This window comes from Sorex fumeus, unplaced genomic scaffold (assembly GCF_029834395.1).
Source record: "Sorex fumeus unplaced genomic scaffold, SorFum_2.1 ptg000008l, whole genome shotgun sequence".
NCBI lineage: Eukaryota > Metazoa > Chordata > Mammalia > Eulipotyphla > Soricidae > Sorex > Sorex fumeus.
In genome coordinates this window covers 85,971,256-85,996,470 of record NW_026606065.1, presented here as the reverse complement: position 1 = coordinate 85,996,470, position 25,215 = coordinate 85,971,256, and positions in this window count along the sequence as shown.

Sequence of the window (25,215 nt, the reverse complement as noted above, 5' to 3'; positions counted from 1 at the left end):
ATTAATGAGTTCCCAGCAGATTTCTAAACATGGGGATTTCTTATTAAGCTCAAAGTTGTTTAGTTTCCATTTTATGGTAACCCTGAGCTTAACCATCCTAAAATCAAATTGTCTGTTTTAATCCAAATAAGCTATTTCCTTCTTAGATCCAAGAGCTTTCAAGCTTTGAAGATAAAAGGTCTGGCTGTTTCACAGCTCAGAATTTTCCATGACATGTGGCTGAGAGTGGATGCGGATTTGGAATCCTAAGGAGTTCAGGCTACTGAGAGGTGTATGACGCACGAAGAGCAAGCCTGCTCTGCTGGGTTGTGAAGAAGACCCCACCACTCTATCCTCAGGGTTAGACTCGAGCACAGGAGGGAACAGCCCCCGCAAAGCCAATGGAGAAAGCACAGCAAGAGAAAGGCTTGTCTGAGTCAGCACTCAGAGACATGCGCTAGACAGTGCAGCTTGGGCAGGGAAGCGGATGACTCTTATTAGCCAATGACACTAAAAACAAAAACCAAACAACATTAAAAGGCCTCGTGTAGAAAAGCTTGATTAAAAGACAAATTTAATATACGAATGTTTTATCTTCTCAATGAAAACTAAAAAGTGATCATTTCCCCATTTGTCACGCTCCACAGAACCTTCAGAGGTTATCGTGGAGTCTGGAACCATCTATTAGAGTTATGTTTCACAATTGTGGGCAAAAGGAAAAAACATTAACAGACAAAGAACACTGTTCTTTCCCTCCCAATTTATTTCCCTCCTCACAAAACACTATTAGTTACAAGAGGAGAAAAAAGGCAAAGTTAAAAGCTTTTAAACTTTAGGATATAAAAGAATCATTTATTCTTGTGTAACATCATTTCAAGTCTGTTTGTTCCCAAGTCTGGTCATAATGTCACCTAAAAGTTATGAAGTGTCTTACTTCTTAGTTGCAAGGCCAGTTTCTTAAGACTGCCCCGAGACTATGATTATAGAGATAGCTTTATACCACAAATTTAAGTCTTTAAAAGTTAATGAGCACTGGCAAAATTCACAAGTGAGCCATGGACAAACTTGATCATCTATCTGCCTGTCACCCCTCCCTCCAAGTTTAAGTAGACCAAGAGGTCTACTTAAAACCACCAGGAGGCCCAGAGAGATAGTACAGGAGTAGGGCACTTGCTTTACATGCAACTGACCTGGGTTAGATTCCTAGCAATGCATATGATCCTTTGAGGACCACCAGGAGTGATCCCTGATCACAGAGCCAGAGATAAGTCCTGAGAACCACCAGGTATAGCCCCTTAACTAAATAAAACCAACCCCCTGGAACCTGCCAATGAAAGGACTGAGAGCAGTCTTACATCTGCTGCCTCCTAATCAGTGGAACCCTACTGAAATGATGTATGCCCTTCTCCGCTCCACTCAAAGCTATTTTCCAAGAGACATGGGACTTTCCAGTTCAGTAAGCCTTTGTTTACAAGTATCCAACGTGGCTGCAAGACTATAAACTGTGGGAAAGGGCGTATAGAAAGGATCAAGACCAATAGAAAGAATCAAGACCAATTCTTGCAATTCTGCTCTTGGTATTTGTGGTTGATCCGTGTAGCGCTGATTCTGTAGCATATAGCACATGATGAACCTCATTGTTATTAGTTTTGGAGACCTCATCATGCAGTGCTTATGAGCTACTACTGGCTCTGCACTCAGAGAATCATGTACAGAGTCTGAATAACCTGTTGAATTCTCTGGCCTCAACTCTTATTCTTTTTTTTTTTTTATCACTATTGTCCCTTACTGAAAAAGCTCACATGTGTGTGAAGGGAAAGGGTTGCAGGCCTACCCCTCCACTCCCTTCCTGTGAAGAGTGAAGGTGCGAAGGCACAAAAGTCATACTTTCTGGGGTCATGTCCTGCTTTCCCTGCCATTTCCTGGCTCTGTGACCTCAGCTGGAGCCAGAGAGATAGTACTATTGGTAGGGTGCTTGCCTTGCACACAGCCAACCCTAGGTTCAATCCCCAGCATCTCATAGGGTCTTCCCAAGACCTGCCAGGTGTAATCCTTGAGTGCAGAGCCAGGAGTAAGCCCTAAGCACTGAAGGGTGCGACCCCAACATAAAAAGAAGGAATAACATAAGAGCAACATTTCCATTTCAGTGGATGGGGGTAAGGGCTATGAGCATTTGTGCATATAAAGCCTTTGTGCGGGGCTTGGTACTGGTGTTACCCTCCAGAGTTCACCTCCCATCCGTGTACACAATTCCCTCTTCCACCTCCCACCAAGCTGCCTGTATGTGACCTCTTGGTCTTCCTCCTCTACCCCACTGCCTACTTGTCCCTGCCTGCCCAACCTTCACAGGACAACACTTGGCATTTCATTTTCCCGTTGGTTCAAAAGTATTTAATGGGTACCTATTGACTGCAGGAGAAAAATTTTAACTTCTTGACATTGGCTTGATGTTTAAATCCTTGTCCAGTCCTGTTCTCTGCCTCTCCCATTTGTTGCCTCATTTTCTTCCATCTAGCTCATCATTCTGATCCCCAAACTTTTCCCACTTTCCCCTGCCCCTGCAGGGATGAGGCCTCAACTCCTCTGGAAGCTCTACTCCGTGAGAAAGTTCTGGTCTTCCATGATTTCCTGTCATCCTAAGAAGAATTTGTGTTTTTACATATCTGATAGAATTCATCTGTGAAGTCATCTAATCATGGGAGTGCATGCATGCATGTGTGAATGTGTGTGTGTGTGTGCGTGCATGCGCGTGTATGTGTTTCTTCAAATGCCCTTTCTTTCTTTTTCTTATCTCCCATTTTAAGACACCAATTAAGCAACATATTAAAACTTTTGATGGTGTCCCACAGGTCTTTCACACTTTGTTTATTGTTCTTCCTTTTACCTTTTCGTACTTCAAACTGGGTCATCTTTTTTTTGTTTGTTCCTTTTTGCTTTTTTGGGGGTCACGCCTGGCAATGCACAGGGGTTACTCCTGGCTCTGCACTCAGGAATTACCCCTGGTGGTGCTCAGGGGACCATATGGGATGCTGGAAATCGAACCCGGGTTGATTGCGTGCAAGGCGAACGCCCTACCTGTTGTGCTATTGTTCCAGACCCAAACTGGGTTATCTTAATGCACATATTCTCAAACAGAGTTGACCCTGCAGGAAAAGTCTTTCAGTGGTATGGAGAGGGTAGGGAAAGCACTTCTCTGGAAATAAAGCTTTTTTTAAAAAAAAACTTTTTAAAAGAACAATTACAAGTTGAATCAAAATGCAGTAAATTACAAGCTCCCCACACATGACTTTAAGGTAAAGAAAGATTTTACATGAAAAGTGAAACTGTTAAGAATATAAACTGTGGATTATAAAACAACATCAACCAATAAACCAAAGTCACAAAACAACTTGTATAGCTTCCCTGGTTCTCCTTGTTCTTCTTAAATCAGCTCAAAATCATCTGAATTTCTGGTTGATCTCTTTGTAATAGGAAAACTCATCTGCTTTCCTTTCTAAGTGTTAAGAGTTTATGCTTAAAATTTTTTTTATTGAATTACTGTGAGATACACTGTTACAAAGTTGTTCATAATTGGTTTTCAGTCACACAATGTTCCAATACCTGTCCCTCCACCAGTGTACATTTCCCACCACTAATCTTTCCATTTAACCTCCTGCCAAACTCCTCCCCACTCGGTCTGCCACTATGGCAGACACTTCTCTCTCTCTCTCTCTCTCTCTCTCTCTCTCTCTCTCTCTCTCTCTCTCTCCCCCCCTCATCATTTCTGTGTCTTTTTCTCTGTCTTTTTCTTTGTCTGTCTGTCTCTGTCTCTCTGTCTGTTTCTCTCTCTTTCCTTTTGGGCATTATAGTTTGTAATACAAGTACTGAGAAGTTATTATGTTTGTCCCTATACCTACTTTCAGGAATAGAGCTCTAAAGGTGCTCCAAGTCCATTTTTGTTTGTTTGTTTGCTGACTTAGGGAAGCTGTTGTTACTGTGATTGATTGATGATTTTCATGGCAATCACACAGTTGAAGAAGGAGAGATTATCACGGAGCAAGTTATAACAGCATAAAGTTCATTGTTCTTAGCAAGGTTGAGCCATCTATATTGAATAAAAACCTCCCTCATTACCATAAGCCTCTGCTTAATTCCCAGAGTTCTGGCAAAGTTGATTTGAGTGGTTTTTGGTGCCAATTTTCTTGTTGTTTTTGAATAAGGATGCAGAATTCCTTATGCTGACCAGATTTGTTTGTTTGGAAGATTGCTCTGGCCCTCATAAGTGATAGAAGACAATAAGATTTGTGGGAAGGTGAGACAGTGACAGGAAGTTGGAGTTTTGTGGTCAATGAGCAGCAGATAATAGAAATGAGTTCTGACATGGTGACAAGGGGCATCATACAACAACTACATGTTAAAGAATGGTTATAGTTTATTAGGTTTTGTGCCCAGGGTTTTATTTAGTTTTCAGTATATTATTATACCTAATTTAAGGACAATAGAACTATATTTGGGGTAGTTTTATGTGTACTACTTTTAATGCCTTTCACTACATCATATGAATAAAATAGCAATAGACCTGAATTTTGAATTTTAATTAACCTGACTTAAAATAAAAGTTCCTGCTCATAATCAATCATTACCCTACATTTTCAGAAGCAGACTCAGTTATGACAATAAAAAGAAAACCTTCACTTAACAAAAATTGCTTAATGACACAGTATTGCTTGGTACTGCTTTCGGGGCTAGGAATACAAGTAGAAATAGAAAAGTCCTGTTCTCAGGAAGCTTATGGTCTAGTTGGTAGAGCCAGACAATAAGCAAGCACAGAAGCAAACTGTATCTTTGACTGAATGGCAGTGATAGAATTAGGAGAGAGAAATAGCACTGGGTGGATGAAAGATGTTTAAATACAGTAGCCATGGCAGGTCCTGACTAGAATGTGATACTTGAGTAAGGATCTGAGGCTGAGGAATGAATCATGTTCATATCTAGATGAAGAAAAAAAACTCATATCCTAGGAAAGAAAAAAAAGCCCTAGTATGTGGGAAGGTCTTGAGGCTAGAATGTTCAGGTCTATATGAGAGATAGCTTGGAGAATGGAGGTGGGTGAAACTGAATGGACTAAAGGCAGGAGCAGAAAGAAATGGAGGTCAGAGAGGTCACAAGGATCTTGAATAAAGGAGCTGTTAGGGAGTGTGACTTTGGGGAGTGGCAGAATTAAGAGGATTTGTCTGGCTTATATATTAATTTTTTAAAGGAGATTAAGCCACCCTTAATGACTCCATGGTGAGACAACAATCTTCACTAACTTTCTTCTAAGGAAACATGTTTTGATCATTTTTAGCAAATTATTTATAGCAAGCAAGCAATATAAAATAAATTATTGATGACATGCTATAGATGCAGGCTTAAGAGGTGGCTGGGGAAATTGGAAAAATGGTGGTGGGAAGGTACAGTGATAGTGGGATTAGTGTTGGGAATAGTGAATGTATGTGTGTAACAAATCATAATGAATAAATTTGTAAAAATAAATAAAGAAAATGACAAAAAATAAGATATTAAGTCACTGTGATTTACAAAGTTATCCACAGTTGAGCTTTAGGCATACAATGTTCCAACACCAACTTTCCCTCCATCAATGACCCCAGACTCCCTCCCATCCCCAGCCTGCCTCCTTAACAGTTTTAAGATTGGTGGTTGTAGTGCAGATATCATGATTACAGTATTGTTGGCTCTATAGTTTAGATGTACATCACACCTCTACATGTTTTGAACAGAGATGAGACCAGAAATTGGGAAGCTGAGACATGAATTCTGCTATAACCCAGGATCAGGAAAAGGATCTAGCAGGGGAGGAGGTAAGACACGATTGACTTCTGTTTGTATTTGGAAGAGCTCATAGGCCTAGAAATGGGATATCCAGAAAGCCAGCAGTGGAGGGTGACTAAGTTTGGGGACACCAGCAAGAAGAAGGATGGAGTTAACCTTGCTGCTAAGAGCAGATGGCATGTTTGGGGAATTCAAGCTGGGAGTGATCAGTTATCTCTTCAGTGTCCTTCTGGAGCTTTCCAATAGGCTGTTAAGTGATCAGCTATGTTGTTTAGAGAAAACACTGGCATGCAAATGAGACTTAACGTTCTGAATGTGGGCCAGAGTGAAAGTACAGTGGATTAGGGCACTTGCCTTGCATATGGCTGACCTGGTTTGATCACGGGTACCACATGCGGTCCCCAGAGAATCGCCAGGAGTGATCCTTGAGTGCAGAGCCAGGACTAAGCCCTGACTGAGCACTTCTCTGTATGGCCCAAAAACTTAAAAACAAAACAAAATGAAGTCAAGATATCATAAGTCTGAGTGAGCAAAGTGACCTAGGAAAAAGGAGAGTAGGGAGTATTAATACCCTAATGATGTAGAGGGGGAGGGAGGAGGGATGTGACAAAGCTGGCCCTTTGTCTTCCTCCAGTTTTAGCTCCCACCTGTGTCTGCGTCTGCAGAGACATCCTCTCTCTACCAGTAATATTCTCACTGATGGCCTTGAATTAACAAGAAGTCCATGAAGTTATAAGCAGTTTATAGAAGACTTGAATTACAAGAAGTCCACAGACATGGGGTGCTGCCAACGCATGCTTGGGGACCAGCCCTGTGCTCTGTACCCCCTCATCTGCCATGCCACCCCAGTGCTGCATTCACCGAGTTGGTGGGGGATGTCTGCTGTTCCTCTTAAAAGATGCCAGCAAACCTCTCCAACTTGACATATGTACATGTTTGAAACCAATGGGAACACTAAGAGAATTTGCTGAAGTGAGTTTAGGTAGACTTGTGCTTGCTTAGTGACTAGGGCAAGTGAAACCGGTTGGGGAGATGAGGAAGAACAGGGCATCCCTCCTAGTCCTGTAGAGATTGCGGGCAGCCTCACTCCGAGCAAGCCCCAAGGCAGAAAATGGGCACTGCTCGTGGAGAGAGACAGCGCCTGCTCCCCACTTGCATGAAGTTTCCCTTGCTAGGGAGCTCTGCAGCCTGTGGAGCACACGTTGCTCAGAAGTCTTTCCTATGTAAATGAGCTCTTGGTTCCTTTTGCTCCTCTCCCATACGGGAACCATCTTTCCATCCCCCTTGCCACATGCTGTTGGCTCTCCCCAACTATCTTTTCTCGGTAGCATCTTGTTGCTACAATCTGTGGTTACAGTTTTCAAAGACTTAATAAGTGGATGTGTTTTTCTATCCTCCAGGAAGGACATGAAGATTTCCACTTGGCGTTGTTTACGCGCCATCATGCTTTTGTTGCTGGTGTAGAAATAGAGCAGAAAATCGCTGCTGCTCCTTATTGCCCAATGGTCCATGCCGCTTCCAGTCCTCGGGAAGAAAATCAACGTGTTTTGCAAAACTTGATTCAGACATGTGGGTTATTATTTGTGGAAATCTCCCCATTCTTTCCTTCTTTCCTTAGACTAACCCATAGCTCTTTGATTAAAAAAAAAGAAGAAGAAAGAGAACACTTTTCCCATTTCAATGAAAAATTAGCTGCTATTGTTTCCTGTCATTCTATTGCTTTATTGCAGGGTATTAATGAAATATTTTATGCCTTTGTCATGCAGCTTTAAATTTCTTTAAAAAGTTGTTTCTTTACTTTCCCTGGGCTTTAAGGGCATAGCAAACACAATGCTCACACCAATCAGATGAGAAAGCTCTTTTAATCCCATTTGGGCTAATGAGAACAAGGAGCTTCTTATCTTACATAAAACCACCCGCACAGGAACCCAGCCAGTATGTATTGTTCTTGGGGTATCATGCCCTTTGTGAAGTTGCTACCTCTCATTTCCTAAAAAGGATTATTTGGTTGTTTCTGCTTTTCTCCCACCCCAATTTGTGAAGATTGCTCAGGGAGTCACAGTATGACCAAAATACTTCATGCTTTCTTTGACAAATATTTTTGTGATTTTTAGCTATTTAAAGATACCCTACAGACATGATTATGACCAATAACTAAAGAAAAAATTAGGTTTACAGAAGATAGCTAGATTTGCAACTTTGTTTAAATGGTATTTTTCCCTGGTCTGGAGAGAGAGTACAGTGGGCAGGGCACTTGCCCTGCGTACAGTCAACCTGGGTGTGATCTCTAGCACATATGGTCCTCTGAGCACTGCCAGGAACGATCCCTGATTACAGAACTAGGAGTAAGCCCTGAGCACTGCTAGGTGTGGCCCCCCAAATAAATCAAAAAAACACCCCCCCAAATTATAAATGGTTTGTTTCTCAAGCCTGTAACCCTCATTAGGAGCAGACATTTTTCACTACTTGACATTTCTAATTGTGTAATGACCAAGTAGTTATCAACTTTGGGCTACAGTGCCAGGACAAACGAAATCCAGCCAAGAGGGTGCAGGTGAGAGGATTATGCGGGCAACTAACCATTTCAATGGACTCTTAACTACTAAGGGTTACATGGGTCTGTGTTTTCTCAAAGAGGGGAGTTGGTCAAACATATTTTCCAGTCATTTGATAGATGAGGAGAACAGAGACTTGTCAGGTTATAGATTGACTTCTTGGGAGTAGATTTTGACACTGCTTGATTTTGCCATCAACTCAGTGAAATCCAACAAGTCACAGACCCAGGGGCACCTCTCTCTGGCAGGAGCTAAAAGAAGGCTGTCCACAGCCCAGGGTAAGGAGAGGACTGTGGGGGTGTAGGTGGAGGTGCAAACAGAAGTGGCAGCAGTAGGGAATTGGTGGGAGAGGAAACTTTTGTAAAGTTTTGCTGCTTACAAAGTTCTCCGCAGGGTTACTGAGGCTGGGAGTCAGAGCACGTGCAAGACTATGGGAAGAGAAGGCTTTGATTTTGTAGAGAAGGCACTTGTCCTTCTTCTAGCCGGTGCCAGCACAGTGGTAATTTATATAGACTAAGGCTGACTAAGGCTTCCATTATAAAGTACCATGGGACTGGTGGCTGTAATGACAAATGTGCAGTTATTTCCATGGTTCTAGAGGCTGGAAATCCCAGATGAAGGTGTCAGTGGGGATTTTTCTTTGGAGGTATCTCTCCTTAGCTTGCAACTGGCCTCCCTCCCATCCCTCTTTCTTCCTCCCTCTTTTCTGCTCTCCTTCTTCCTCCCTCCCTCCTCCCTCTCTCCCTCCCTCATTTTCCCTTCCTCCTCCCTCACTTCTTCCCTCCCTCTGTCCCTATTTTTCTTCTTCCTTCCTTCCTTCCTTCCTTCCTTCCTTCCTTCCTTCCTTCCTTCCTTCCTTCCTCCCTCCTTCCCTCCCTCTCTTCCTTCCTTCTGTTACCAAAAAAGCAGATTTACCTTTGCAGGTGGGTTCTTGAGAATTGTATGAAAGATTTGCATATAAAACTCGGAAGACTGAAGTTAGTTTACTGAAGTTAGTTTATTGTACAGATAAATCAGATGGGTCTGATGGGCTACCCTCCCCAGATGTCCAGTCCTCTCCTTTACCTATGAATGACTTTCCTGTCTGGTCCAACACAGTCAACTCATTTCCCGTGAATGATGGCTGGGTGGTCCTGTAACTGTGTCACTCTCTCTATTCCATGTAAGTACCCTTTTTCCAGTCTGGCCATGGCCACTGTACCCCTGTACATAATTTCTGTGTAAAATTTCATCCTGTCATCCTGTTCAGCTTTCCTAGTCTCCAGCCACAGTCACATGGCATGGGTGAGACCCCTGTGTTCAGTACCTTGTCGCTACTGGGAGGTCTGACCTCTGCCTGGACTTGAGCTTCCCTGGACTTCTGAGCCGTGCCTGTATTCTGGTGTCTGTTGGGGGGTGGTGGGGGGGGCGAAGGGAGGCTGGAGATTCCTTTTATCTACTGCTGATCCCACCCCCACCCCACTCCCAGCCGTCCCATTATCTATTTTGATGGGCTACCTGTTCCAATGTCCAAGATTTAGAGTGAACTTGGCACTCCACACTTCTCCCTGTATCCCTCCCTCTCTCCCTCTCTCTCTTCCTCCCTGCCTCCCTCCCTGCTGCCCTCGCTCCCTTCCTCCCTTCATTCCTTTTTTCCCTCCTTCCCTCTTTCCTTCCTTTGTTCCTTTGTTCCAAGTCAGCTTGCACCTGAAGTTTCTTCTCTTAAAAGGCCTTCAGCTCCTTCCCCCACCCCTCATAGGAGGCCTCTGTAGGAAGCTCATCTTCACATCTTTGCTGCTTTAAGACTTGTCTCCGTTTCCAAATGCAGTCACATCTGAGGGGGGGAGTGTTAGTGTTGGGGTGGCTGCAGGGTTCAGAAGTGTCACAGCTCAACAAATGAGTTCACAATAGTCTTACTCATTTTACTATGTGCTCCATCAGGAATAAAATAATATCTGTAGCATAAACACCCAGTAAATCTCTAGTAATTTATAGGCCACATGCTACTATAGTAATATACTTTTCCCAATATAAAGCTACCCCTAGATTTTTAATTTAATTTGATTTAATTAAACATATTTCATTGCTATTTCTGGGCCACACCTGGAGGTGCTTAGGGTTTATTCCTGCCTCTGAGCTCAGGAATAACTCTTGGCAGGGCTCAGGGGACCATAAGGGAGTTTGGGATCAAATCCGGGTCAGCCACATGCAAGGCAACCACTCTACCTGCTATATTATGGCTCCAGATTCCATATATAGATATTTTAAAGGGCAAATGTGTAGAACTTCTGTTTCTTTTCTTTGTCTATTGCCCAGTAGATTGCTGTGGTTTCCTCTGGAATGCAGGTCCTGTGATTCTGGAATGGTTCCAGCCTTGGGGTTCCCTGACCTATTTCTGTAATTCTTAGGTTTCAAAGCTTCCCCTTTGAGTCTATCTATACTCCCAGTTGACACCCTCAGGCATAAGTGTGGACCCTGCTGTTCGGACCCTGGGCTTGGAGCAGTTCTCTCTAAAGTCTATCAAATATTCCTGGCTGGAGTTTGGGTAGATTTCTTTCAATTCTAGTGCTCAAGAGACACATTCATCACCTATCAGACTTGGCTCCATGCTTCCTGTTTGCCATTTCTCTTTGATATACTTTTCATTCTTCTTGCATACTTTTCACTCCCCCAGCCCTAGCCCAGGTGGTACCGCCTCCAAGAGGTAGGCTGAGTCTACAGTGCTTCTATTCTTTTAGTGCCCAGCATGGGGCCTCAGAACAGCAGGTACTTCATGTATGCTCAATATTGTAACCCCCAGCGCTGGTGGGCATGGCCCCTCAAATCCACCTATAACCCCTCCCACCAAAAAGTTCAAGTCTTATAATTAAATGTGAAGATAGATAACTATCTAACAGTTAAAAAAGGGACTTTCTGGGGATATGGTACTGCCAGCAGGTCAATCTGTACCTGTGAGGCGAGTGCATCAGCAGCCTGATGGAGCCTTCAGACTTCCAGATACCCCAAAATTGCTGCTGTGCCTTTGGCCAGACCCCAAAAACTTGGGGCAAAGTTTACCAAGAAAATAAACGGTCAAAAGCTAGGTATGTGGGAGACACACCCACAAACCACCTCCGGCTCAGCTATATAATTGGAGGCATGGCCTCTCTGGTTCCTGATCGAACTGCTTAATGGCCATGATCCCAGAGACTCAGAAAGAAATCTTGAATCCCAGCAGCTTTTGGCAGAAATGCGTCCGGTTCCTGCAGTAGGTTACCGGTGCTGGGCCAACCCAGGTGGGAATAGGTTTAGTGCCTTGGCCTGTTTGCCCCGGTGGCCCAGCGGCCGCCATCCTTCAAAGGCCACTGGACAGTCAGGTTTGGACCCCCAGTGACGAGACACGCAGGGCCTCATGGGATGGGGTGGAGCCGGCCCTGTCCTCCCCACCCCAACGAGACCCCAAGTCATTGCCCACGAACGGCCTCTTTGGCTCCTGATCAAGCTGCTGAACGGCCATGATCCCAGAGACTCAGAAACAAATCTCGAAACCCAGCGGCTTTTGGCAGAAATGCGTCCGGACCCTGCAGTAGGTTACTGTCGCCGGGCCACCCCAGGGGTAAAGGGTGCTGTCCCTCCACCTGCTTCCCCCTGGTGGCTCAGTGGCCGTCATCCTCCAGAGGCCATTGGACAGTCAGGCTTGGGCCCACAGTGACAAAAGTTGTTGGGCCTCTCGGGATGGGGGTGGAGCCGGGCCTGTCCTCCCCACCCCAACGAGACCCCAAGTCATCGCCCACGAATAGCTTCTCTGTCTCCTGATCAAGCTGCTCAACGGCCATGATCCCAAAGACTCAGGAGTAAATCTCGAAACCCAGTAGCTTTTGGCAGAAATCCCTCCAGATTTAAGTGTTAAAATTTCAGAATTTCAAAATCACATGGCCCTACTGCAGTCACAAAACATCATATGTTATTCATAACCAGCAATAGAAAACTAATTGTCTACTGTTGCCTTTTCAGCAGATCTGAGTGTTGGGATAAAATCTCAAATAATAATGGTGGGTCTGGTGTTGAAATATTGAATGTGATCAAAGTAGAGAGAGAGTAAAGTGAAAATCATCTGCCCCACAGGTAGGGGGAGGGTGTGAGATGGGGATATACAGGGGTTTTTGGTGGTGGAGAATGGGCACTGGTGAAGGTATGGGTGTTTCATTGTATGACCGAGACTTAGACCCGAAAGCTTTGTAACTGCTCTCACGGTGATTCAATAAATAAAATTATAAAAAATTAAAAAAATATAAAAAAGGGACTTTCCTCTGAATAATGTTTCTTACTCTCCTCCTAGAGAGCATTTGGGGTACAACTATAGATGAGGAACCACAATTGCCTGCCTTCTCTTGCTAGTGGCTGCATGGCGCTACTGGTAAGAGACTTTAGACCTCAACTGTCATCATGGGATTCCTGCATAAGGCAAGGTTGGGAGGATCTAGAAAAACTTCTGGATTCAGAAGTCTGTGAGAAGTCTGTGAGAAGACTGTGTGTGCGTGTGTGTGTATGTGTGTGTGTGTGTGTGTGAGAGAGAGAGAGAGAGAGAGAGAGAGAGCGAGAGAGACTAAAGCAAACTGTCCACAGAGCAAGGGAATTTTCCTTACTGAGCATCTACTTTGTGCCAGGCCTAAGTATAGTTTTAGTCCACATGAACCTCTTTAACTCTCACAATGCCATCAGGTAGATAACATGAGGTAAAAAGCATATGTGTCCACAGATGATTTTCTTTAGAGCTGTAATGCCCTCAGCATCACAGAGACAGTAAGGGAGAAAGGAGATGGACTTGATTTGGAGACATAAAACTTCATTTAGCATCCCCTGAAGACTTCCTTGGGCTATGATCCCAGGCAGTGCCAAGTTTCCAACTATTTCTTTGTTCTCCTTCCTCCCTAAGTGTCTTTGTCCTAGTTCCTCTGTAAAACTCACTTTTTGTTTTATTTTGGGGCTTCATTTGACAATGCTTGGGGCTTACCCCTGGCTCTGAACTCAGGGATCACTCCTGGAAGGGCTTGGAATGTCCAGGATTGATCCCTTGTTGGCCATGTACAAGGCAAACTTCCCACCCAATATATATTTAGTATCACTCCAGCCCAGAACTTGCTTCTAATTAAGGTCGCTTGGTAGAACAAAAGTGTTAATTAGTGCTCATGCTCCTGCATCTTCTCTGGCAGCCAATGTACCTTCTAACATCAGTTTCTTGGGGACTGTGTCTACACAAATGGGAGGAGAGAGTTCAGTGCAGGCCAGCCTGAGGGCTTTCTGAGATCTTGTCTCCATGGCACGCATGTAGGCATGTTAAATTTTGCCTGGTTGAGTACTGACAACAGTAGGAGACTAATTATGGGATATCAGGCTCTCAGCAGTTCTTACCTTGGGCTATGATATAAAGACCACCAACACACACAGGAACAGACTCTGTTTGTTGTTTAATTAGAATTGGAGAAACAGGGAGTTCGGTTTGAAAAGAAAGAGGTTCTCTCCTTGTGGTTGGCTTGCACTGTTTAATTAAGGATTCAGGGTTGTGGGTGCTCTTGAATATGATCTCAGTGACTAGTGATGACTCCTGTAGGTTTATTTTCCCAAAAACTTAGCTTTTAGGACAAAGTGACTGAAAGGTTCTTTGATGTATATACAGTGCTCAGTACCTAAGAACACTATGGGAACTTGCATCTCATCATCTGAGTGGTACTCCGGCACCTCTTTTGTCTTAAATTTTATTTTAGGCACCATGGCTTTCAATACTGCTAAGGGCAGAGGTTCATGCATATTACATCCCAAAGCCTACACCCTCCACCAGAGTGTCCCCCTCCCTCTGCCATTGTCCCAGTGTCCCCACTTACCCTAGCTCTTCCCTCTCCCCTCCCTCATGGTAAGCTTCCGACCACGGTCAGATCTCAGTTTCTGTTGCCTGTGCACATTTGTTATATCTGCCTTGTTTGCCTACTAGAACCAGCACTAGTTCTGGACTTAGTGTTCTTTTTTCCCCCCACTAAATACAATGTCAAGTACTTCCTGGGTCACCTGTATGCCCCCTCCCATTCCCTACTGGGAGTGGATTGGGAGACTAACACCCAAGAATAGTAGAGATAAGTACCAGGAGGATTACTCCACAGCTTAGAAGCTGGCCTCACATGCTGGGGGAAAAGGCAGCTCAGATAGAGAAGGGACCACCAAGTAAAGGGTGATAGGAGGGCCCGCTTGGGATGGGAGGTGTGGGCTGAAAGTAGACTCTAGACCAAACTTGATGGCAACTTAATTCCTCTATTGCAAACCACAACACCCAAAAGAAGAGAGAGAGCAAAAAGGAATGCCATGCCACAGAGGCGGGGTGGGGTGGAGGGGACGGGGTGGGGGTGGTGGGAAGGATGTTGGGGTCATTGGTGATGGAAAATGGGCACTGGTGGAGGGATGAGTACTCAACCATTGTATGACTGAAATGCAAGCACGAAAGTTTGTAAGTCTGTAACTGTACCTAATGGTGATTCACTAATAAAAAATTGAAAAAAAAAAGAAGTTCTGGACCCCAGAGCTGGTGATACTGTTATAGAAATTTAGCCAAGAAACAGGCTCCTGGGACATATGAAGGAGGCAACTGAGTTGTATTACACAGGTGGACTCGACCTGGCTATTGCCAAAGAAGACCACACTCAAATACCGTTTACAAGGAGCTTTTATAGGCTAGTTACAGGCTATATTGTTTTTAGGGGAAATGTTTGTCATCTAACACATACAATGGTTGCTAACACAGTTGCTAACATATACAATACTCAATATAAACAGCGATTGATACAATTTGTTTTGAATTCTGTATAGACCTTTACTAATTGTTCCTCAGCCCAGTTCTTGTTCAAGCAGCTTGATCGCACTTGTTCCTTGCCTCTGTTCTTGTCACATCACTTTGTGATTTACGACCTATCCATCTTTGCCCAGCTCCCAGTTGGCATCACTCACAGACCTGCCTCGTATTTTCCTGCTTCAGTGATGTGGATGGTGCCTCTCCATCTAGTGCTTGCAAGGACAGCAAATGCCTACTCTGGCCCAGTGCATGACGAGTGGGCTGAGAGCCTCCCCTCGGGCAGACACTGCCTTTCTAGTCACTTCATCTCACATCTCCATTCATCTTCCTCCCTCAGAAGGGCCAGCTTCTCCCGATGCCCTGAGATAGCCACTGGCTGAAGGCAAACACAGGTGACTGCTAATGAGGACTGGGGACTAGTATCAAGAAGGAAGTGTGTCATAGGAAAAGGAGAGAGAGAGAGCAAGAAGGAAAGTGCCTCCCTTAGAGGGATGCTGGGAGTGGGAGGTGGGGTGCTGGGGGATGGTGGTGGGGAAATGGGGGACATTGGTGGTGGGAAATGTACGCTGGTGGAAGATGGGTGCTGGATCATTGTATGACTGAAACCCAATTATGAACAGCTTTGTAGGTCTAGCTCATGGATATCCAATTAAAAAAAAAAGTAATGTGGAGTTCACGCCCAATTCAATCAGCTTAAGCAATAGCTAAATAAATAGCAGTACTCCTACATTAAAAGTGTGCCACTGGTCCTAGTTGCCATGACATGTCAGAGACAGGCAGTCACATACAACACATTTCTGTCCCCGCAATCTGAAAGTCATCAGGACTAACTCCAGATGTGTCTCTTAGACTTGGAAATGGGGGGTTTCCACCTGTGCCTTTATATGGGGTTTCCTGTCTCATAAGTTCATCTGTCATGTCCTGGATTAGGACCCACCTTAGTGATCTCGGTACTGAAGAGGCCCTGGATCTCTAAATACACTCACATTCTCAGGGGTTGGATGTTGGCTCTTCATTATATGATGTTTGTTGTTTTGGGTTTGGTTTGAGGGCCACATCTGGCAGTGTTCAGGGGTTATTCCTGGCTCTGCACTGAAGAATCACTGCTGAAAGTGCTCAGGGGACCATATAGGATGCCAAGGATTGAACCTGAGTCAGCTTCTTGTAAGGCAAACACCCTACTCTCTGTACTATCTTTCTGGCCCCTCATGTGATATTTAGTGGTGGGGGCATAATTAAGACCAGATCCCTGGAAATATATAAACACTCCTTTGGTATGGTGGTGAAGTCCACCTCTTCGAATGAACCAATCCTCAGGGTTAATTAGCATCACTGGCTTCTCAAGAGAAGGATAGGGTCATGGTGAGGTGATGTCACCAGGGTTTACCAGAGCAAGGTCTTCAGCCTTCTGGGTCTCATCTGCAGAGGAGACAGCTGGTAATAGTGAGAAGGCATGACTTGAAGAGAGAAGAATTAGCACAGTCTCCTAGCGGACTTCTGGGGCCAAATAGCACCATGGCTCGAGTTACCTCTGCTGCCTGGGAAACCATAAAGCTCTATTAAAAAGCACATTTTAAAAAAAAAGCAAAGCAAGAGTGGTGGGTATGTGTGAGAAAGAGAGAGAGATAGGAGAGAGAGAGAGAGAGAGAGAGAGAGAGAGAGAGAGAGAGAGTGCTGAACTGGAATAATAATAGCAAGGGTTTGTCCTGGCCTTTTCCAGGAATCATTTGAATGAATCCAGGAAAATCACTGAGCTCTTGGTAATGGACTTTATCATTAAGCGAACTGTGGAACTCAGTGAGTGGTTTTCAGGCTTGTTTAAGAGTGGGCCAATCTCCCAGATTCCTGGTAGAAGTCTTTCTCAGAAACCCAGTGTATAAAGAAAAAAAAAAGAAAGAAAGCATGGGCATTATGGAAAGGGTGCTCATTGTGCAAAATGGGTGCTGCACTCATTGCAGGCGAAGTGAAGACAGGAATGAGAGTCCATTCGCCCTGGACACTGGCTTGCCTGAGATCCTTCAGAAATATATTCTATCCAAGTTGAGAATTACCACAAATATCCAACACCACCACATTTCTTTCTGGGAGAGAGGTCTCTTACCTTATCTCTTAACTATTATTTGGAGGAAAAAGCATCATTACCCAAACCAGTCTGTGAGGTAAATAAAGACTTTAGAATTCATCTGCTAAAGAGACCTCCAGACAACACAATTTCTTTGGCCTCTCCCTCTGACCTTGGGCTGGAGCGATAGCACAGCTGTAGGGCGTTCGCCTTACAAGCGGCCAACATGGCCGACCCGAGTTCGATTCCTCCGCCCCTCTCGGAGAGCCCGGCAAGCTACCGAGAGTATTGGATATGCCAGAAACAGTAACAACAAAGTCTCCAATGGAGACGTTACTGGGCCCGCTCGAGCAAATCGACGATCAACGGGAGGGCCTCCCTCTGACCTGTGACACTGTCCATGTGAATCCATGATCAAATACTCTCATCACTTCCTGTCTTTTTGCCCCTCAGGACTTTGGTTCTAGACTGGTAATGAAGCATGGGTTCCCACTTCCCCTAACCAACCCAGAGAGACCTGCTTTGAGTAAGAAACAAAGGAAAACAATCACTTTCAAAAATGATCTACATAGGTCCCCTGAACCCTGCCCGGAGTGATCATTGAGTGCAGGGCCAGGAGTAAGCCCTGACTACTACCTGGTTTGGCCCAACAATAAAAAGTATAGCATCTTTGTGTTGTACATCTTGTTCTTGTCTCTTATCGTACATCATCTTTGTATCTTTTCTACTCCGACATATAAATTAGCTATTCATTTTAATAACTTCATTGTATTCCATTGTATGCATAATAAAATGAGCAATTTTATGTTAAAAAGGTGATCTACATGAGTTTGAAAATGAAGACATACACTTCCAATATGGTGAACTAGCTGCCATTGCCTCACCTTCTTGATAACAACTAGCAAAGTAGAAAAGGGTATTTCTTTTAGAACCTGGTTGAAGATATGAAAAAGCTACCAGGGCAGCCAGAAATTGAAGAAAGCCAGAAATCCAGGCTAAAAGGAAATGATCAAATGGGGCGTCTTCAGTTCTCCTTCCCTCCTGGAGACATTGGCCAATTCCTAAGTCCTCGTTGAGACACTGAGAAATTGAGTAGAGCTTATAGCAGTCTTGAGGGGTTTGGGAAAGCAAATATTTCCATTTAGGGTCTTCCAAGGAAGAGGAGAAGATGGAAAATGGTGGTGGAGATTGACTTTTAGATGGGACAACAGAAGGGTCCTTCCCATATGTAAGGGTGACTCACGAAGGCCAGCTCTGCATCAACTCTGAATCCAGGCAGGATAAGAGAACTAATCCTAGCCCAAGAACTGAGAGCAAAAATAAGTCCTGGCCAGAAACATGCAGGCAACGTCATACAGATCTCAGACTCTCTCTAATTTTATACTCTGAATAACCAGTGTTCAAAACAGACGGGTGCTAGGTTTGGGATTCAGTCAGCAGTGACTGGTGCAGTTCCAGCTTTTCTGACACTTTGTGTGCTGACTGTGGTCAAGCCACACAGCAATGGAGCTTCTGGAAGAGACAGTTAAGTGATGTTAATAACAGCAGCTCTATTCTAGCTACTAAGGGTTTTAAATAAGGAGTTGGTGTTTCACTTATTTTGAACGTTCTTTCTATGTCTGTCCATGTGATTTTTTTAATGTCAATAGAGATTTCTTCTGTTAAGTATATATGCAGATATTTGAGAACCATCTATAATGTAAATTTTTATTGTTTTCTTGTTTTGAACCACACCTGGTGTTGCTCAGGGCTTACTCCTGCCTCTGCGCTCAGGGATCGCTCTTAGTGGGCTTGGGGGACAATACGGGGTGCTGGGGATCAAATTCAGGTCAGCCATGTGCAAGGCAAGTGCTTTACCCGCTGTACTATCTCTCTGGCACTTATAATGTAATATTTTCTAACTGAAAATAAATATTACCTTTTTAGGATAAAACATACTTTTCAGTAACAAGTCTCACAATGGAGAAGTTACTGATGCCGCTTGAGCAAATCGATGAACAACAGGAGTACAGTGCTACGGTGCTATAAGCTGATTCTATCTCTATTCAAAATTTCTTGTTCCTGAATGTGTGTGTGTGTGTGCATGTGTGCATGCATGTGCGTGTGTGACTTAAGATTCATGTCTCTGGCTTCACACCAACCCAGGAAACCTGCCCTTGCTAGCCCTCACCTGCCATTGGAAAATAAATGGGTATGTGGATGCTGAGAGGACTCAGGGCCACTGTTTCTGCAGTGAGCAGTGGCGTGGCATCTTCTGACAGCCTGGGTCATGGGTTCCTGCCCTGGTCTCTTCTCATGCAGCTTCCAGTGCACCCAGAGGAAGTTGGTACCCCAAGAACAATGCTCCAGGGAAGTCTCAAGGGGCCTAGTGAACCCCCTCAGTCAGGGGCCTCTCAGATGAGGCTGTTGGGGCACCCCGGAAGTAAGGAAGGCTGGAGGAACCTAAAGGTGGTCAGGCCTGCTGGCAGCTGCTCTGAATATTAGAACCAGAAAGACAGGCAGCCCAGCAGGGAAGGCACTTGCCCTGCACACGGCCAATCCTGGTTCGATCCCCAGCACCTAAAGCACTGCCAGGAGTGATCCCTGAGCACAGAGACAGGAGTAAGCCTTGAGCCCAACTGGGTGTGACCCCCCCTTTAAAATGTTTGTTCACATTTAAAAAAAAATAAAATAAAAACGTTAAAACGTTAAAAACATTCTGTTGAGACGGAAGCGGTCATTGAAGCCCTAGCCAATCAGGGCATTCGAGCCCAATACATCAGGATCCTCTGTGAGCTGTATTGCGGATTCACTACCAGGATCTCACCATTCTACAAAGAAGTGATCGTTGATGTCAAGAGAGGGGTGCGGCAGGGTGATACCATTTCACCGAAACTCTTCAGTGCCACCCTCGAGAACATCATGCGACGACTGGAATGGGAAGGAATGGGAGTGAAGATAGATGGTCGGCAACTACACCACCTCTGCTTTGCTGATGACATTGTTTTAATAACACCAAACATCAGCCAAGTGGCACAAATGCTGGCCAACTTTGACCATGAGTGTGGAAAGGTAGGACTACAGCTGAATCTTATGAAGACAATGTTTATGAGAAACAGCCTTGTTCCTGACGCCCCATTCGCTCTCAATGGAACGACCATCTCCGAATGCAACAGCTATGTGTACCTAGGTCGAGAGGTCAACATGACAAATGACCTGGCACCCGAGCTGCGCAGGAGGAAGAGAGCGGCTTGGAACACCTTTAAGAACGTTGAAGAAATAGCTAAGAGGACGAAGAACCTCCGGCTCCGGGCACATCTCTTTGATTCCACTGTTCTTCCTGCATTAACATATGCCTCAGAGACCTGGGCCCTATGCAAACAAGATGAGAACGCTATTCAGGTCTCCCAAAGAAGAATAGAAAGAGCTATGCTTGGAATATCACGTTTCACTCAAATGAGAGAACGAATCTGGAGTTCTGACATCCATCGACGATCAAGGATCAGGGACGCTGTCTCATTTGCCAAGGTGTCGAAAATCAGATGGGCTGGTCACATAATGAGATTTAAAGACGACCGCTGGACTAGAGCTGTTACTGACTGGATTCCACGGGATGTCAAAAGACCGCGTGGCCGCCCACCTACCAGATGGTCAGACTTCTTCGTCAAGATCATGAACGATCGGTTTGAGGCCCTTCATGTTCCCGGAGCGAAGAGATGCCACTGGGCTACACTAGCACGCGACAGGGACAAATGGAGACGTTACTGGCGCCCGCTCGAGCAAATCGACGACTAACGGGAAGTTAAGTGATTAAGTGAAAATAAAAACAGTGCCCACTCAGAAGCATTTCTTTTGAAAGACTGTCTAATTTGAGCTTATTTGAAAGGTGAAAGTCTTCTATCCAGAGACCAGTGTGAAAACTATCATGCTGAAGGCCCTGGCAATGATGGCAGCCCAACCCCAGTGCCTGGGGGCCAGGTGGGCAACGGGTCATCTCTGAGCACAAAGAATGGAACCGGCTGTCCCCTACAGGACAAAGGCATGAATGACAATGGTACTATAGTGGTGGAGGGAAGGGGACAACTGTGGTGCTCCTCAGGGCCCTTCCCCTTCAGTCCTTCGACTCATCCTTGATCTGAAGTTGGCTTCCCCTGAAGTCTCTAAGCCATCAGACTCCTCTCTCCTGGTGCACAGCCTACCTGGGAGGGTGGCACAGAAAAGCCATAAACCCACTGGCACGGCAGCGGGTGCTGCCCACCCCACAGACTGGCAAGGTCCTTACTGTCTCAGCTCTCAGGCACGGTGCTGCCAGCTCACACCTGAGGGGAGTCACCTGCGGGCATAGCCCCCCCCACCCCCCACCCCCCCCACCCCCGCTTCCCGCTCACTGGCCTGCTTCCTCCCTCCCTCCCTCCCTCCCTCCCTCCTTTCCTTCCTTCCTTCCTTCCTTCCTTCCTTCCTTCCTTCCTTCCTTCCTTCCTCCCTTCCTCCTTCTTTCCTTTCTTTCGTTCCTTTTCTTTTCTTGTGTTTGGGCCACACCCAGCAATGCTCAGGGCTCACTCCTGCCTCTGTGCTCAGAGATCACTCCTGGTGTGCAACACAAGCACCTTCCTGCTGTACCACCCTCACTGCCCTTGATTTTGCTTTATATAATGAGGACAAGAACAGGGCTGAGGCGTCCTGCCCATGGTTTCAGCACACGCAGCTCTCAGAGCTGGAAGCAGCCTGTTGACGCTCAGCCCTCCCTTTCTCCCTTTCACCCCTCCGCAGGTGGCCAAGCTTCCTCTCCAGGTTGTCATGACAATCTCTGCTGAGAAGAGATGCTTTTGAGAGAGAGAGAGGGAGGGAGGGAGGGAGGGACCGAGAGAAGGAGGGAGAGAGAGAGCAAGAGAGAGAGCAAGAGAGAGAGAGAGAGCAGAAGAAGAAGCAAACAGGGAAATGCTTATTTCAGGCTCTGCTAGTCTCAGGATTTGGGTGGCACCAATGCCATTTCCAGCTGCCTCTTATGAAAAATTGAGATTTCTGTCTATTCCTAGTTCTGTCTATTGCCTGGAGGAGCACAGCGTTGCACCAGAGCCATAAGCTATTACTCAGGACAGTGATGATGATAATGAGTAGATGTGAGCGGGAGAGCGAGCACAGGGCAGACACCTGCCCTGCGTGCAGCCGACCTGGGATAGATCCCCAGCACTGCATAGTTCCCCAAATCTTGCCTGAGCACAGAGCCAGGCATAAACCCTGAGTGCACCTCTCTGCGACCCCCAAAATCAAACAAGCAAACATGAGCCTAAGTGCCTGCTCTGGCCTAACCCCCAGAAGGGAACAAAGACCATTCATTATCCTGCAATAAAGGCAACTGCCCCAATTTCAGAGGCTCTCCCAATGACCAGCTTATTCTCTGCCCTTTGTCACCAGCCATCTGGCCCTTTCATGTGTCCTCTGTCCCTTTCCCATATCGCAGCCACCTGCCCAGAACTTCTACTGCAAATGCCTTCATGCAGAAGGATATGTGAAAATCAAAACCCCCCATCCCATCCCACAGATTAATTGTTGGGTAATTACACAATCACTAGGACTCTTGGCAGAAACCCTCAGTGACCTCAGAAGAGCAGGCCCCTGGGCCCAGTTGGGCCAACCCTAGTTGACCTGAGAAGTGTGAGACACATTGCAAGGTATCGTTGGGGACAGCTAGGGGTGAGGATCGAACCCCTGAGACTTGACCAGAACAGGACAAGCAGTAGGCACCCCCTCCTCCAAAGCTCCCCTTTTGGCTTCCCGGCAATGATCCCTCTCCCCTCCGGTAAATGTGAACTCATAAAACAGTCCCAGGTAACGGTTGAGCAAACAGGGTCCCAGCCAGAATGAACCAGCACCCTGTCATACCTTGTTTTTACTTTGTGCAAGTACGTTCTGAAAGTCCCCCTAAGATGTTTGGTTTGGGGCCCTTGTAGTATATTGAAGTTGACCCTGCTTGCAATCAGTGAGCTGTTTTGGGGGTGGAGCACTAGCACAGAGGGGAGGGTGTTTGCCTTGCACACTGCAGACCTGGGTTCGATTCCCAGCATCCCATATGGTCCCCGGGCACTTTCCAGGAGTAATTCCTGAGTGCAGAGTCAGGAGTAACACCTGTGCATCGTCAGATGTGACCCCAAAAGCAAAAAAAAAATTAAAAATAAAAGCTGTCTCTCCGAAGTGCTCCCGGAGTGCTTGTCTTTCTTGTGCCTCTGCATACTCCTCCCTCCCCACCAAAAGGCTCTGCTTGCCCCCTCCCCAACAGTGTGCCATGAGAGGAGCCGGGAGAGCTGCCACGACTGGTCACTCAGTCAGCCTGGTGTTGCTGGTGTGTTGAGAGTGGCAGAGAAGGACACACAGAAGTAGGTCTTCCCTTCCCCTTAAGTCTCCCACAGGGTCAAATGCACGTTCACTGTGGTCATTGGAACAGTATAGACAATCCCCCCAAGGAAAGTAGAATTCATCTGCACAGTAATGCCTGCATCTAATCCTGGTACTGAGGAAAGAGGATTTGGTTTATAAAAAGTGTTTTCCTTGTCTACCCAGGCATGGCAACAGATGTGATCAGATGCACAGGGCCAGAGGTAGCCAGAAGTCCGCCTGGGCACAGCTGTGTCCTTGTGGCTCCTTTCTGACTGGTTGCAGATCCCTGCAGGGGCTCCAGGCAAGCCCACCCAGCTCCACCACCTTTGCCCTGTATGTGGCTGTCGGGTGTAGCCTTCGGCTCTGAATCTGCCTGGGCATTGGCTCATTCAAACCCAGGAACAAAGGAGAATGTTGTTTATTGGTTGACAATAACCACCTTTAATTCATTCATCTGCCATTTAATGACAGCACAGAGATGGGAATAAATTTCAGTTCCTATTCTTTTTAAACATTTATTTTATTTTTATTTGACGCACTGTGATGTAAAATACTATTCATGATAGGGCTCCATGCATGCAATGTCCCAATACCACACCTTCTGCCAGAGCGTTTGCTTCCCTCCTCCTGTCTCAGGGTCTCCTCCCAGCGCCCCACCCCCCGCCCCAACACACACACACACACACACACACACACACACACACACACACACTGGCTGTCCCTGGTAAGCTCAGTTCTGTAGAGCTTTGTTTAGAATCTGTTGTCTTTGACCAATTGCTACTCCCATAATATGCGTCTTCATATCCCACATAGGAAAGAGATCATTCTATACATGTCCCTTTCCATTTAACTTCATTCAACAATGATAATCTCCAGGTTCATGCACACAGTGACAAAAGGCACGGTTTCATCTTTTCTTATAGCTGAGTCATCCATTGTACACATATACCATAGTTTCTTTATCCAGTCATCTATTCTTGGACACTTGGGTTGTTTCCATGTTTGGGCTATTACAAATATTCTACAATGAACATAGGAGTAAAAGCACTTTTTCTAAATAGTTATTGGACCTGTAGAGTAGATACCTAGGAGCTGAATTGCTGGGCCGTAAGGAAGCTCAATTTCTTCACTGTTTGAGAAGTGTCCATGTTGCTTTTCAGGAGGTTTTAATCGGTCAACATTCCTCCACCAATCAATTCTTCTTCTTAAAGAATCTGGGAGCAGGTACTTGTATCAGCAAATCCCAATATGATGGTGAGGCCTCATGCATGGTAGGCAAATGCTGTAGCCCTCAGCGATATCTTCCTACTCCATCATCGCTGCTTTTTTTAAAATTTATTTTCATAAGGTTGTTCACATCATTTGATTAAATTCAATATTTCAACACCAATCCCACCACAATTATTTCGGCTTTTTCCACCACCATTCAAGCCTGTCTGCCAGGGGCAGATGCTAGATAATTTATTTACTATTGCTTATTATGAATATCATGAGAGGTTGTGCAGCTGTGACAGCGGCCGCATTTCTGGATTCTAAAATTGTAAATGGTTGGGTTCCAGAGACATCTCTGTAGGGAGCTAATCCATTTTGAGATTTATTTGGGACTCTCTGGATCAAGGCCGTTGAGGCGCTGAGATGGAACCCAGAGGCAGATCGTG